Here is a 14,693-nt window from a genome sequence, read left to right on the forward strand (position 1 = left end):
GAGTTCATTAACAGTGGCGCAACAAGGAAATCCTCGACATGGAGTCACCGTTGCGACAAGGAAGATTTTCGTCGTCGTTACGGCCCTGACGAAAACGAGCCCTTTCGTAGAATCGTTGGCTCCAAGTGTATTAGCGCAGTCGTGACCAAAAATTCGGAGGATATGCTTAAGCTTCGCCTTTAAGAGTGGAACGCTATAGATTTCAAAAGTCCCTGACTGCTTGTCACACTTCCTGGCAACCGCAGTTCTGTTGCGGTTGCGCGGAGGCGAGCGCAGTGGTGATGTTGCAAGAAACGCAACAGGCCGCGCCACTCGGAAGAGGGGTTTGTGTTTGAGTTTCTGAGCAACAGAATTATTTTTTCTGGCGTATTCAAATTGAACTCCGACAATATCATGTCTGTAGATTGTGTTTAGGTCGTACATTAGGATTTATCTGACGGATTTTACTTTGAGGAGCTTAATTAGCTCGCTAACGCCCCTGCGCCACGCGGAGGGCCTGCGTGGTTGGGGTTCGGATTCATTTTGCGCCAAGCGACCTCCGACGGCGACATCGCATTTTTTGCGGCGCGGGGCCCTTAACGCTTGCGCGTTAATACTAAATCTCGGTGTGTCGTGGTGTGGTGATTAGGAAGGCTTCTGAATGCTGGCGTTTATGCCAGCGTGCTATCGTGTTGGACACGCTGCGAGGAAAATAAATTGAAAAAGTGAGATTCTGATCTAACAAGCATAGTTTTCTGTGGTCTAGAAAAATCCGTTCCGTTGCATGACTTCGTTAAGAGAGAGAGAAACAAAAGGGAAGGAAAGACGAAGGTTAGCCAGTGTAAGTGCCGGCTGGCTACCCTGCGCAGGGGAAAGGGATAAAGGGAATAAAGGTGAAAGAAGAAACAAATGAAGAAAAATAAGATGACAAAAATTCACACAATAACGTTATGCAATACGTTCTACAACTTTCAGTCTGTCGCATAATTCACAAGCCCTTAAGAACTTGAGCAGAGCTCTTAAGGCCTTGAGTGCCGAAACCCGTCTGGACCAGTATCCTAGAACGTTTTCCTCTGTGAAGGGGCGATCGTCCAGTTTTTCGTGCGTGGTCGCGAGCACTTGCCGCATTTTAGCGGGGGCAGTCACCGAGGAGGTGCTCGATCGTCTCCTCGCAGCCACAGTTCTCGCAAGCAGGGTTTTCGGCCATTCCAATGCTGAATGGCCGGACCACTCATACCTAAGTTATCGCGCATATCACGTTATAGGCACGTTACCTGTGTACGCGTATTCCGAGAAGGCGTACAAATTCACAGCACGTGCTTTAAATCTTGTTTTGTCGTTATTCGCAATGCGCTATAGGGATCGATATTTCGCTGCACAGTGTTTCAGCGTTCATTATCAAGCTAATCGGGCGTGCACTCTGTGTCACGATGATCGTCACAAGACTCGCCGCGGTATGTCAGTGGCTATGTAGCTGCGCCTCTGCGCATGTTGGGCGCGATCGGATATCGCTGTTCGAAACGCGCATTCACTTTGTGTCGAGTTTCGCCTTACGCGATTGGCCTGAGCCGTGCTGGATCGTCAGCCGACTCGTCATTTTCGTTACAGAGTAAGATAACATGAAAACCCAGATAGTCGCATGCGCCGCTGTACTTGTGCAGGTTTTACGGACAAAATCTTGCCAGGACTCGACCGAACGTGTCACGTGATCGAGCGTCGGAACAGCAGAACCTAGGGCGCAAGTGGCGCCTATTTGTGGCAACGCAAAGACTGCGAGTGTAATTTCCTCGAAGGTTTTCCAAGGTGGTTTTTCTTTTCAGAAAACGTCCGGCGTGGTCTATTGACATGTGCTAGTGACCAAAGGGACCTGTTCTTACGCCTGTGTTGACTGCTCAGTCAATATCACGCTGTGAAAGAATGGAGCGGAGGTGTCGCATCGTTCTGTACGCCGTCGACAACTACTGAGACCAGTAGTGAGTAGAGCATATCTTATTTTGCGGTCAGCTGCGCTATTATAGCTTGCCGTACAATCTGTTAGATATATTTGCTGTATCGCGTGCTTTGTTTGGAATTGGTGAGATCGGCGATGGTACAAACTCTCTCGTGGAAGTCACTCACGAGCGAACTGTGGATAGTTGTTACCTAGTCGCTATCTTGTGCATATGTACATACATATGGTTATCCTTTGCTCTATCTTTCCTCCCTGCCGTTTTACTCAACCCCCTGCCCTCTCTCCTCTGCTGACCGCGGTTAAGGTGTCAAAAGAGTGCGCTAGACAGTTAGTGCAACCAGCAGCTATTTTCCTTCGCTTCTTTTTCCATTATTTGTCCATCTATAGATATTTAAATAAACGATCTACTAAACGCGCACGTGCACAAAGCCCTTCCGTGCAAGCGCCGTCTGCTGCACTCTTCCCTTCAGAAGTGCGCACGCCCTGCCTCTGTTATCCGTGAAGGTTATCGTTCACACGAATTCCCGACATTACCTCGCGCGTGCTGATGAATACGTTTTTGACGCGAAACATCTTTCGTAACGGTCAAAAGGGGTCGCTCGCTGAAACCGATGTGACAAAAACGTGTTATACCATTCTCGCTTATATCTTTGCGGCCGCATTACCCACACACCTTACTTTGGTGTCGTTGCGTGGTCGAAAGAAGCCGGCATGAGAAAATAAACCATGTATCTTTGTCGTGCGCAGATGGCGCTGTGCTCGCCTCAAGTATGACGCAATCTGAGGTAAATTTAGCCTCGCGCTCGGCGTTCGGAGAGGAGTAGCGCGCCAGTACGTTTGTCCCGTTGTCAGTACGTTTTTTCAATCTTCGTACTTGGGCGCGTGTCTCAGTGTAGTAATGCACAGTAAGAATGCAAAGTACTATCGCGCTCAATGTGAGCTGCAATGTGGGAGCCGTTGCATCAGGTACGCTTTGGAGAAAAAAAAAAAATGTAGGCCTCGCCATTTCAGAAATGCGGATACCCCTCATGCCTTGCGCTGTCTGCCTTCTTCGCGGAGCGGTAATACAGTTGTCCCGCAGGGCAGCCCGTTAAGTCCTTAGCCCTTTACGCAGCCTGCTTCGTCATGGCGTACGCTGCCCTAGCTTCGTAACTATTCTTGTTCTTTTCTTGCTTTTCTTTTCTCCAATTTTTAATCCGCAGTGGAGCGATATCAGCTCGGTGGGCCAGTGTATCATCCGGGAAGAAAGCAGACGACTCATAGATAGCAGGGAGCATGCGCATTGCTCAAATGGCGACAACCTCTCCACTCTTTTTTTTTTATTCGAAAGCATAGCTGCTGCCACGGCTCGCGTGTTGCAGCTCATATTGAGCACGATAATACATCGGGATTTATCAGCACGCGCCAGGTATTACCTGGAATTAGTGTGAATGATGGGACCATGATCATAGATGCTGTCTTTTTATGACGTATATGAATACAAAGGGCATGTATACAATGTATAGTGATGTTAATTGTACATATCCTGGCATAGGGTCTCTTTTTTTTCTTTTTTTAGACTGCACGCAGTTTTAAAGTGTCGTCTGTGCAGGATAGCGTAATTATCGAAGCGGTTGACATTACTCTCACGAGAAATTAAAATATATTATCGTCTGATTAGCAAAACTTATCCAATTAACTGTTTAATTATTTGCGTTGCGGAACATTAAAGGTTACGAATTGTAGCCGGTGACGTTGCAAGGCATATTGATTTGGAATGAACATTAAGGATCGGGCGGGTTTCGAGATATGGTGCCACGAAACTTGAGGTCCGCATGCACTATTGTTCTACTTGCTCTTTTAACAGATCACCGTTTCATGCAGTCGAGCAGAGAATTAACGCAAAGGACTGGACTCCGAATAAGGAGCACCTTTTTCGGGAAGCACAGTAAGAGGAAGTGGGACCTGAAAAAGCCCTAATGGAGAGACAAGAAATGGAGTAGATTTCATACTCTCTGCCGATCCCCGTGTAGTGAAACGATGTAGAAGTGATGGGCAGGGTAAAGCGCAATGATGATAGATTAGCAAGCTATCTAAAATTAGTACAGTGCAACATAGAAAGGGAGAAACAAGTCGAGCCGGCCAGATGAAAGAACAGAGCGCTGAACAGATGGCTTTCATCCGCTTCTGTTCACCCCATGAGATGCCTACTGACAACAGCTTCCGATTTTTAGACCTCAATTTACTTCTTTCATGTGACCATGTATGCTGGATGTACGAACCAAGAAGCGGAAAACCTCTTTTATCATTTGACGCAACCCATTCTAAGCTCGTTAAGCGAATTATCACTAATATTTGTCTTACTAATGCCCTCGGACAATCCTGTCATCATGCCATGCAGCGCAGTTTTGCAGGTCATGTCGATCGACCTTTGTGGGCCAGATACGCGGCTACACTACTGACAGCTATAACTGAAAAGCTATTAAAGCAGCTAAAGAAGGACGGTGACACAGAAGCCCAAAAAGAAATAATGAACGAAAGAGACCTGCAGTCACACCATATTTGCATAACGTCTCTCCCAGATTAAAAAAGACTGGCCGCAAGGGCAGCGTGGAAGTAGTGTTTTCCGTGCCGGATACGCTACGCACGCTCTGCACGGTCGTAAATCCGCTCCATCCGCGAACTGCTGTCTGTTCGACCATGCACAAGAAGCGTTTTGGGTCTTACGTTGTTACGGTTGTTTATTCAATTCCACCAACATGCGGGAAGAGATATATAGGCCAAACTTGTCGCTGCCTTAATGAAAGGCTAAAAGAACATGATTACAATGTGCACCGAGCTATACAGGGACACTTAGGAATTCACTGTCGCGACAGTGGGTGTCAGCCGAATTTTTGTCGGTGTGAAGTGCTAAAAGAAGGACCGATCACAACTTACAAGGGAGATTATTGAAGCTGATCTCATAGCAAGGGCTGCCAGCACGTGTATATAGGCCCGCCATCTTCGTGCCCATATTCACACGAAGTAAGAGTTCTTGATCAGTTTAACTGTGTATGACAGAATTGCGCGTTGTGTGTCTCATGATGGTGTGACGTTTTGTGAAGTGTTGTGACGACATGTGCTGATGCTTTCTTGTAGCTATATATTTCGTGAACAGCGCTCTCTTCTTTCATCTGGCCGGCCCGGCCTGTTTCATCCTTTCTATGTTGGGCTGTACCAGTTTTAAACTGCAATACCAACTCGTCCAATCATCAGCCCTAGTGAACAATAGCAAGCAAAGTCTAGTATCGATCTCAATTTGAAGAGATAAAGAGGAAAAAATTGTTGAAGACGAAACAGGCCAACCTAGACGCAATAAAGGTAAAAGCAGACGAATTGAGGTTGGTACTCGCAAATAAACATGCAGCTTGAGAACAGGAAGATCAAGCTAACATAGAGGTAATGAGTGGAACCGTAACTAGACTGATTTAAGGAGCAGGAATTGAAGTGGGAGGTAAGGCATCAACGCTGCCAGTAGGTACTCTTCCAAGTAAAAATGGCCCTATATAGTAATGAAACGACAAAGCATGAATGCGTCTCAATCGTATATACAGACAGAATTCGCCTAACTGTCAAAGCTGACAAAGAGGAAGAAAGTAAGCAATATTCGAAATTATAACGTCTGAAAGACGGAGGAAGCAGTGAAAAATCGCCGCAGTATGAAATCAGTGAGAAGAAAACTTGCCATAGGGCAGGGAAAGATGTGCGCAGCACAAAAGGGTAATCAGCAATTTCGATGATATAGTAGAAGCAGCAGGAAAATTCTATACTGACCTGTAGTGTACCCACAGCTGCCATGCAACCTTCATTGGAAGTAGGAGTGAACAGGATATATACAGAGGCTCCATCAATAACTAACTATGACGTGAGTAGGGCCTGGCAAGATATGTCCCGGGGAAAAGCGGCAGGGGAGCATACCTTAACAGTGGATTTAATCAAAGATCGAGGATATACTATGCAAACGCTTGCGGCCCTTTATACGCAATGCCTCACTAGGTTAAGCGTAACAGAGAATTGGAGGCATGCGAACGTTATACTAATCCATAAGAAAGGAGAAGCTAAATAATTAAAGAATTTAGGCCCATTAGCTTGCTTTCAGTATTGTTTAAGATATTGAACAAGACAACTTCAATTCACCGAGATAACAAGTGAGCTTCAGGAAGGGATATTCTACATTGGATCACGCCCATTTTATCAATCAGATAATTGAGAAATCTCCGTGGTATTATCAACCTCTCTATACGGCTTTCATAGATTTTGAAAATGCATTTGATTCAGTAGAGACACCAGCAGTCGTGGAGGCACTGCGTTATCTATGAGTACAGTAGGCATACGTGAACATCTTGATAAATGTATGCAAAGATTCCCCAGCTATCTTACTTCTCCACAAAAAACTTAGAAAATTACATATCCAGAAAGGGGTCAAGTAAGGAGACACAATCTCTACAATACTATTCATTACATGCTTAGAGCAAGTATCCAAGCTACTAGACTGGGAAGGCTTAGGAGTAAGGATCAACGGCAAATATCTCAACAATCTGAATACAACTGCGCATACACTGTCCTGTTCATTAACACTTGGGATGAATTGCAACAAATGATTGAATACCCTAACCGAGAAAATGTCATAGTTGAATATTATTATGCAGAACACAAAGGTACAAGAATTCATGGTCGCCAGTCAGCCCCTACAGTACGTGCCGGAGTACGTTTATCTATAGGTCAATTACTCACAGGGGATGCTGATCATGAGAAACAAATTTACTAAAGAATAGAAATGGGTTGAAGTGAATACGGCAGGCCTTACCAAATCCTGACTGAGATTACCACTGTCGTTGAAAATATAAGCGTACAATTGTTGCATTCTACCGGTGCTAACATATGGGGCAGAAACTTGAAGGTTAGCAAAGAAGCTCGAGAACAAATTAAGGACCGCACAAAGAGCTATAGAAGGAAAAACGTTAGGCGTAACGTTAAGTAGACAGGAAGAGAGCGTTGCGAATCATAGAGCAAATGGGGGTGACCGATAGTCTAGTTGACATTAGGAGAAGGAAATGGAGCTGGTCAGGCTATATGTAATGCGTAGGGCAGATAAGCGGCGGACCATTAGGGTAACTGAATGACTGCCCAGAGAAGGGAAGCGCAGTCGAGGACGGCAGGAAGTTAGGTGCAAGTTGGAATGAGCTAGCCCAAGACAGGGATAATTCGAAATTGCTAGGAGAGGCCTTCGTCCTCCAGTGTACTAATAAATAAGTTGATGATGATGATGATCTTGAAACTGCTGTCACCCTGAAAATTTGTTCCGAGCCTTTACGCCTTGCGTACTCACCGGCTGCAATTCATAAGCTGCAATGTGTGCCGTAAAGTAATATTTGAAACGTTAGTTAGTGAATATTTTGATAATTAGTCGGTTATGGATTTTGATTTATTGAGCGAGTAATGTCTACCTGTTTAGGTAATTCGGCTCAGTGACTAGAGTTATGCTATTTGCCACATTCGACTTAAAAAGAACTTCTGTATGGTCTAATAGATATATATATATATATACACACACACCCAATATAGTTACACAGCACCCCCAGTCTCCACCAAAGCAAGTTGTCCAGAAGTAGCGCGAAGAAGCGCGTAATTTTTACCCCTTGTCTTTATCTGGAGGCGGCATGTTCTGCAGCGAAACTCTCTCTGGAAACATCGGAAGCGAGCGCTTCCCTAGTGAAAGAAAAAAGAAAAAAAGAAACAGCGTCGTAGTGGTGGTTAGGCAACGTGCAAGAATAGGGCGTCCCGCGGCGATAACATCGCGCCGAAGGGAACGTTGCTTCTCAAGAGCGCGGCAACAAGAGCAGCAAAGGCCTCCGTGACCCAGCGAAGGGGGCGGCGCGGCGAACGCTTGTCTTGCATCTTCTTCCGCAGCGGACAGACTCCCACATCACTCACGCGGCCGCTTGGGGCGCTGCCGTAGCTTTCCGGGCATGCGCCGCGAGGATCTTCGCCAGACCCGGCTGACCCGGTAGCCAGCAGCGGTCAGGACGAAGCCTCGTCTACGAGGTTCCCACAAGCTGGGCGCTCAAGTGCTCTTAGCCATACAGTGATGCCCCCCCCCCCACCCCCTACAGGGAGCGAACACTCGTTACCAGTTACCGCGCGACGCTATCGAATCTGGGAGTGTAACCAGGTGCGCCCGCCTCTAATCAGCGAACCATCGATGCCGCGCGTTACGTTAGCGTTGCAGTCGGCACTTCTCTAGCTGTGAGGCCTGAACGAGATAACGCCGCCGATTACCACCTGCACTTCCGGTTTGAGAATCGAGTAACATGAAGACGGCTCAGCGATAACTCCCTATGCTTGCGTTCAATTTGCGATGGGCGGTGAACGACGTACAACTGCACGTAACTTCTCCGGCACGAAACGCAGAGGTTGCAAAGTATGTTACAAAAATATGTTGCGGTGTATTTAGCAAGATATACAGTAAGACACTCTCTGGAAGCAAAGCCTATCGCTAGAGATTGTTTCTGACGAAGCCAACGTCCTCATGAAATATAACTAAAGAACCAACGGTAAACACGAAACCAAGGCGAAGAAGAAAGACGGGTCAGGCTGGCCAGTGTTGCTTCATTGCGATCGCAATTATATGGACAGTCCATGCGCATTCCTGATGTTGGCGTCGCCGTGAGCTTCCGTATAAAGTCAAAGGACGATAAAATCGTCGCCGCGCGCCATATGTTGTACTTGCAAGTGAAAGCTAGCGAGGGTGAGCCGGCTATCGCGGCTCGCGCAGTTATTGCACTGCGCTTTATCTCACTTCACTTCACTTCGGTTTATCTCCAACACAGTGTTGAGGGTCCTCCAGGCAAAAAAAGTTGTCACAGACAACTTGCGGGGCTCTGGGGGCCATACAGACAGCAGGCAAAGTGATGCATTTACAAAACAAAAATTTGAACGACTTTACATCACTGGGCATTTTGAAATAGTGGAAATAATATACAATGCAAGGTAAAAAAACAAATACGGTTATGGCAACTACGAACATCTTTTCATGTATACATTCAAAACATAGAAACGTCAAAAATAAAGATACACTTGTGTTAAGAGGTTGAACTTTCACCTCCCTCCATTAAGAATCTCCTTGCGGGCAGTCGGGCGCACACGGCCGAGCCACTGTATTTTGAAAGACATTGGCGACATGTACAGAGTCCGCGCGGCACTGTATTTTCGCGCCAAAGTTGGCGTTGATGCGAGCGGCAGCACGAAGATCAATTCGCTCGCTGCTGCTGCCGCGCTTCGTCGCGTCAGCGTTTCGACACCGAGTCTCCGCGGTCATCGAGTGAGATGTGTTCATGCTTGCTCGTGCGCGCGTGGCACAATGCTTGTTTCTTTAGTTAGTATGCCTATGCTTACAAATTTTTACGGTCGTTAAAACTGATATCCTTACTTCGTATAGCTGCCCACCAATTTGCAATCGATGCTTCGCCTGTCGGGCGAAACTGCGACCTTCTTTTGCTGATTATGGCGTTTCTAAAGACGAATTCTTGTGCGCTTTCATAATTTCATAATTATGAATTACATGAGCGTAGTTACATAAGGAGGTCCCATAGTCAAAGGCTGTATCGGGACGCACTACTCGGACCTTTATTTTATAACGCATTAGAGGCTAACAGCCACTGCAGCTTTCCTTAGAAAAGAGTGCCATCAGCCGTGTTGGCGCTGATTATCATTGAAGTGGGCTACCGTACGGGATTTCTCGATCACAGTGGTCTGCCTAGTGGTATGGTTAGAGCAGTCTCCCGGAGAAGCATCAAGAAAGAAGTGCTTTGAGCGAGAAAGCATACATCAGGACAAGAGTGCGCCCGTTCGCGAACGAGAACTCCGGGAAACTTGGAAGATCGAGCGGTCAACGGAGCTGTGTACGGAGAAGAGTTGCACTTGTCTGCTTTCGTTATAGTTAGCGATTCTGTTAGTTTGTGGATTGCAGCTTCAATTTAAACATCTTCACCATTGTGAAATGCTGCAGCACAAACGAATTTCCACGAATCACTCAGTGTATCGGTAGCTGAGCATATTGGCAGCATTGCTCGATTTGTGATAAGCACACGTTGTCATGGTATCGCGTAGAGGGGCACCGTATGTTGTTATTGTTGGTGATGGCGATGGGGATGTTCTTGTTGTTTACGTTTTTGCCGTTAAATCGCGTATAAACAATGCAGATGCGGCAGCTGTTAAAGCAATGGTGAGCACGCCGTTCTGCGCCGGCTGCGCTGGAACCCGCAGGCTGCAGCACAGCGCACTGAATAGGCGCGAAGGAAACATCTGTTCATCCTTTCAGCGTGCTTACGCTCGAGGTATCCTAACGTGAAGCACAGAAAAACCAACGAGAAACGTCGTACGTGCTTCCATTTAAAAAAAAAAAAAAGTACACTGCGAGATCCGTCTAAAATACCCATAAAGAAAGAGAGTTATGGCACACCACTCTTCACGAATGCAATCATTACATGATTGGCGGCGTGAAGTAGTTAACTGCAGCAGACGACGCGTGGTCGAGCTCTATCAGATCCGCCAAGCGTATACCAGCCGTGAGTGTGCGCCAGTGCATCGCAAGACTGCTCTGCGTGCACCGAGTGGCGCGCGATCCCATGTTTGCTGTCATACGCGTAAAGCCATTCACGGCACCCTTAAGAAGAAAGAAAGAAAAGAAGGCACCCGTGTAGTCGATCTGCATGATAAATAACCCCAAGTGGTTACAATGCACCACCGTTCACTGATGCAGAATCGATGCACTTAAGCGCCTCTCGTAGCTTCAGTGGTGATTGGGGACGTTAAAAACATCGGTGAATATTTTCCGTTTATTCAGTGGGATCTCCGGAAGCAAGATTTTACGGCCCACACAAACGCGCATACCCGGTGACAGTGTTCGACTGCATAAAAAATATGACCATAGTTTACTGAATCCTGCATCGTTGGCAGTACTGCTTCCGCGGTGAATGCCCGAACGCGTCGTGTTTGCAATGCAGCCCCAACGAGCAAACAACTTCTCAGAACTGCGCCATTGTTCGCACCGTTTACGTACTATAGGTGCACAACGTGCTTTGCAAACGGTGCAGCCTACTACCGTCGATCAAAATACGTCGCATTGATGGTGTGCCTGAAACCATATTTCGTTTTTTTTCCCCCGCACTGCTAACCGTGCAACAGTGTCCGCCTACGATGCTGACAAAGAGACTTAGGGCCTTATAAAAAGCCCAGGTGGGAATCGTACAGTAAGGAAATGGAGGAGCCCGGAACGTGACGAGCTTATAGCAGCACCAGCGGCGGCAACGTCCTAGCCACAGCGCTATCAACAATCCCACAAAGACCGGCGAACCAAACGACCAGCGGGGCGCCCAAGAAACTCAACGGTCGCACGACGTCCAACAATAACACACCGCGCATGGCACTGCGCGCACGCAGCCAGCTTCCGAGTGCTATACACAGCCACTCCTTTCCATACCGACAGCCACATCGCCTTCATAACGGTCAATTCGCCGCAGCATAGCGCCGCGTATGCATAACACGCGAGCCGGCTGCAGCGGGCCGAAGGTCTGGTCTGCCGAGGACAAAAGCACCGCGGCCGTCAAAAGGCGAAGAAGTGGTTGGGAAGGGCATATACGTTGCCGGCCGTTACAAGGGCTTCATCTCCGGACGGCCGGCTCTTACTTCCCGCCGCCCCCACCCCCCATTGGGCGGTGTGACCCCGACGGCGGGTTGACCTTCTCGACTTTGAAGACGGTTCCCCCCTCGCGGTGAGTCCCGCTGCCGCCTGCGCTGCTACCGTGTGAAGGCGCAGCGTGGTGTCCAGACCCCGCCGAGGCGGCAGCAGCCGCATGCCGAGCAAGCAGGCGATCCGCATGCCAATGTGTGACTGTTCTCGGCATGCACCCCAAAACGACGGCCAGCTCCGTGTCGAGGAGTGCCTCTCGTTCTTCCTCTGGTTGCTTCCGTTGACCTCTGGAGCAGATGGCGACGACGGGTTTCACTCTGGGAAGTGCAGCCGGCTTTGTTCGAACGAGGAGCGATGACGACGACGAGCTGCAGCCCGCGGCAGTGTCACTGTCAACCCCCCCCCCCCCTTTCACGCCCCGATCTCCCGGAGTTCGTAGCTATAACCTGTCGGAAGTGATTGCCGCTGGCCTTCCAGACGCTGCTCCCGTACAGTTCCGCCTCCGTCTGAGTGCCCGTGACCTCGTGCGTTCGATCAGTGGGCCAACGGAAGGCGGTGGCCGATTGATCTCGTCCGTGCCAGCCAAGGCTACCGGCTTTCCGAACGGGTTGTAACGAGCCACATCGCTCTGCAGATGCGTGGCGCGTTGGAGGCGGTGGCCTATACGTCAAGGCCGTGAGGGATAGACGGCTACCATCCTTCACATTGGTTTGTAACAAGCAGCTTCTATCGGTGGCTATGTATTATTGAGATTGGACGGCAGATTGCCGCAGGCGTGTAATTCTTTTGGCGAGCGGCTTTCAAGAAACAAATGGCCTATGGAAGCCCTACAGACAGCAGCGACCTTCAGAACGACGATAGTTCAAAGCATAGTACGTGTCCAACAACTCATATTGAACGCGACGTTGCCTAAAAAGTGATCTGTTGATTTTATTCTTCCGGTTGCCGTTCTTGCGCCTTTGCTCATGAAAAGAGGCAGCCGTGAATGAAACTTTAGAGTCCAAAGTGGTTGTTACAGGAATGTTGTTGCTCGTAGCATTGTATATACCAATTTATGCTTGCATGTTATTTTGCTGCATCGATCGTGCGACTCAATAAGGCTTTCTGCTGTTAACCGTGATAAACGGCTGGGTATCGAAACCGTGCGGTTTCGATACCGGGCCGTGGTGGCCGCATTCTGATGGAACCAGATAAGAGAAACGCTCTAATGCTTAGGCTTAGTTAATCGTCAAATAACTCAATAAACATCGCCAAAGTTACGCCATAGATCTCAGTAAGCTGTTCCTAACAGCCTACTTCGCACCTTAGGGATTGTGAACCACGTGGGATAGCCACAAATGTGCTTGTGCAAACGTGTTAGGAGAGCCCTTAGGTTAGAAACCGATAGCTGAGAGCTCGTTGAAGTATGAAGGCACTCCCCCTCCTGATTTACGAATAAAAAGAAAAAAGCTTAAGGGTATGGTTCCCCGCCCGCATGAACACGGGCGACCAGGCATCCCCGAACCTAAACGAGGTAGTCCACCGCAGAGCGTGAGAGCTGATGGGCCGCACCCGGCCGGCCTCTCTGGAAGACCCCCGAGGCGAACTAGACAGACTGACCAAATACATCGACATCACAAAGATGTACCAACAAGCCAGAAGAACATTCCCGCCATCACACAAAGACCTAACCAGGGCACAAGCAGTGGCTCTACGCCAACTACAAACAAATACCTTCCCATACCCGTATCATCTCAAATGGGTATTCCCTGAAGTACACAAAGAAGACACATGTATAAGATATGCAAACAGGACACAGCAACCTTCAGACACATGCTATGGGAATGTAACGCCCAACGTAAGAACGAGTTAAACTCCGAGACCCTATCGCCCAGGTGAGCCGCCACTCTGCGCATCTCAAGCCTCGGCGACCAACTCTGGGCCGTCCAGCAGGTTCACGAGGCGGGGCTGAGACAAGGTCTCGACGTCCCATTGTGGGAGACCTGAGGCTGGGTTTCCAATAACCTGCAGGGCAATCCAATAAAGTTATTACCAACAAGGAGGCAATCGGTCACTACGATTTTCAAAGTGGTATAGACAGTGTCGGGGCAACGCCGGTGACACGTAATTACTTTGTCGCAGAAGTCACGTGTCAAGAAATCAGCGTTGCGACGCTTCCGCCGAGTTAGGAGCAGGCGCACGAACGCAAAAAACAAACAAAACAAAAAAGACCGGATGACCTGCGGTAATCGCAAGGTCGACAAAGCGTGCAGTTCTTGCTTCAAGCGCCAGTCTCGGTCGCTTCCGTTTCACGCCCCCCCCCCCACCCCCCCTCGGCCGGCAGCGCTGTGCCTGTCGGTCAAGTTCAGATGGAGCCATTGCCCGCCGGCGTGTTTAACAGCGGTGCATCTCTTTAATAAGGAAGCGAGCTTGACTTCAGCGTAAGCGACGCTAGCTATGCGATATCGAGTCACGTGCGCGGACGCGTAAAGTACGAGGCAGGCAAGACTCTTGATGCACGCGGGTTATTTTGCTATGTAACAAACTTAGTCAGCATCCGCGTTCAATTTTCCTGACTGGTGCGCACTACGTCGGCGGTGCTCACTTCCCCTTCTTAGCTGGCACGTGACAGCACGTGGAGTAAATTGAGGCGCTCACGGAGCGGGCCTTTTCCTTTTGCGCTTGCTACACGTTTTCCGTTTCGCTTGTCTCGACAATCTCCGCATAACTCGTTCCCTTTCTTCTTCCTCCCGGTTTGTTCCGCTATCGTCGGTCGGCGGCAACGGTTTGGGCTCGTGCGCAGAGGACCCGGCGCCTGCTTTTATCTCATTATTCGCTTCAACGAGGCATAGTGAGCAGTTAAACGAGAACAGCCCGCTTACACGAACAACCAAAATCATCAACCGAGCTTTACCGGCCGCGTCGGACAAGTCCGAGGCATGCTTCACGGAAAAGAGGAGCAAACGAAACGTAGACAAAGTAATTGCACTATGCGATGTGTGTATCAAGTGCAAAAAAAAAAAAGAAAAGAGGAACGGCTGCACTCGGCAGTCGACAACGCTAGCGTTTAACGCC

General features: G+C 48.6%; 1 protein-coding gene across 2 annotated transcripts in view; it reads left to right on the forward strand.

The window, feature by feature from the left end:
* Positions 1–1,613: 1,613 nt before the first annotated feature.
* Positions 1,614–14,693, forward strand: part of LOC142559474 (uncharacterized) — a 60,633-nt gene continuing 47,553 nt past the window's right edge. For both annotated transcript variants that reach the window (XM_075671070.1, XM_075671071.1), the window contains exon 1: positions 1,614–1,952. The gene's annotated coding sequence lies outside the window, so the exon portion shown is untranslated. The remainder of the gene's footprint in view (positions 1,953–14,693) is intronic.

This window comes from Dermacentor variabilis, chromosome 10 (assembly GCF_050947875.1).
Source record: "Dermacentor variabilis isolate Ectoservices chromosome 10, ASM5094787v1, whole genome shotgun sequence".
In the NCBI taxonomy this organism is placed as follows: Eukaryota; Metazoa; Arthropoda; class Arachnida; order Ixodida; family Ixodidae; genus Dermacentor; species Dermacentor variabilis.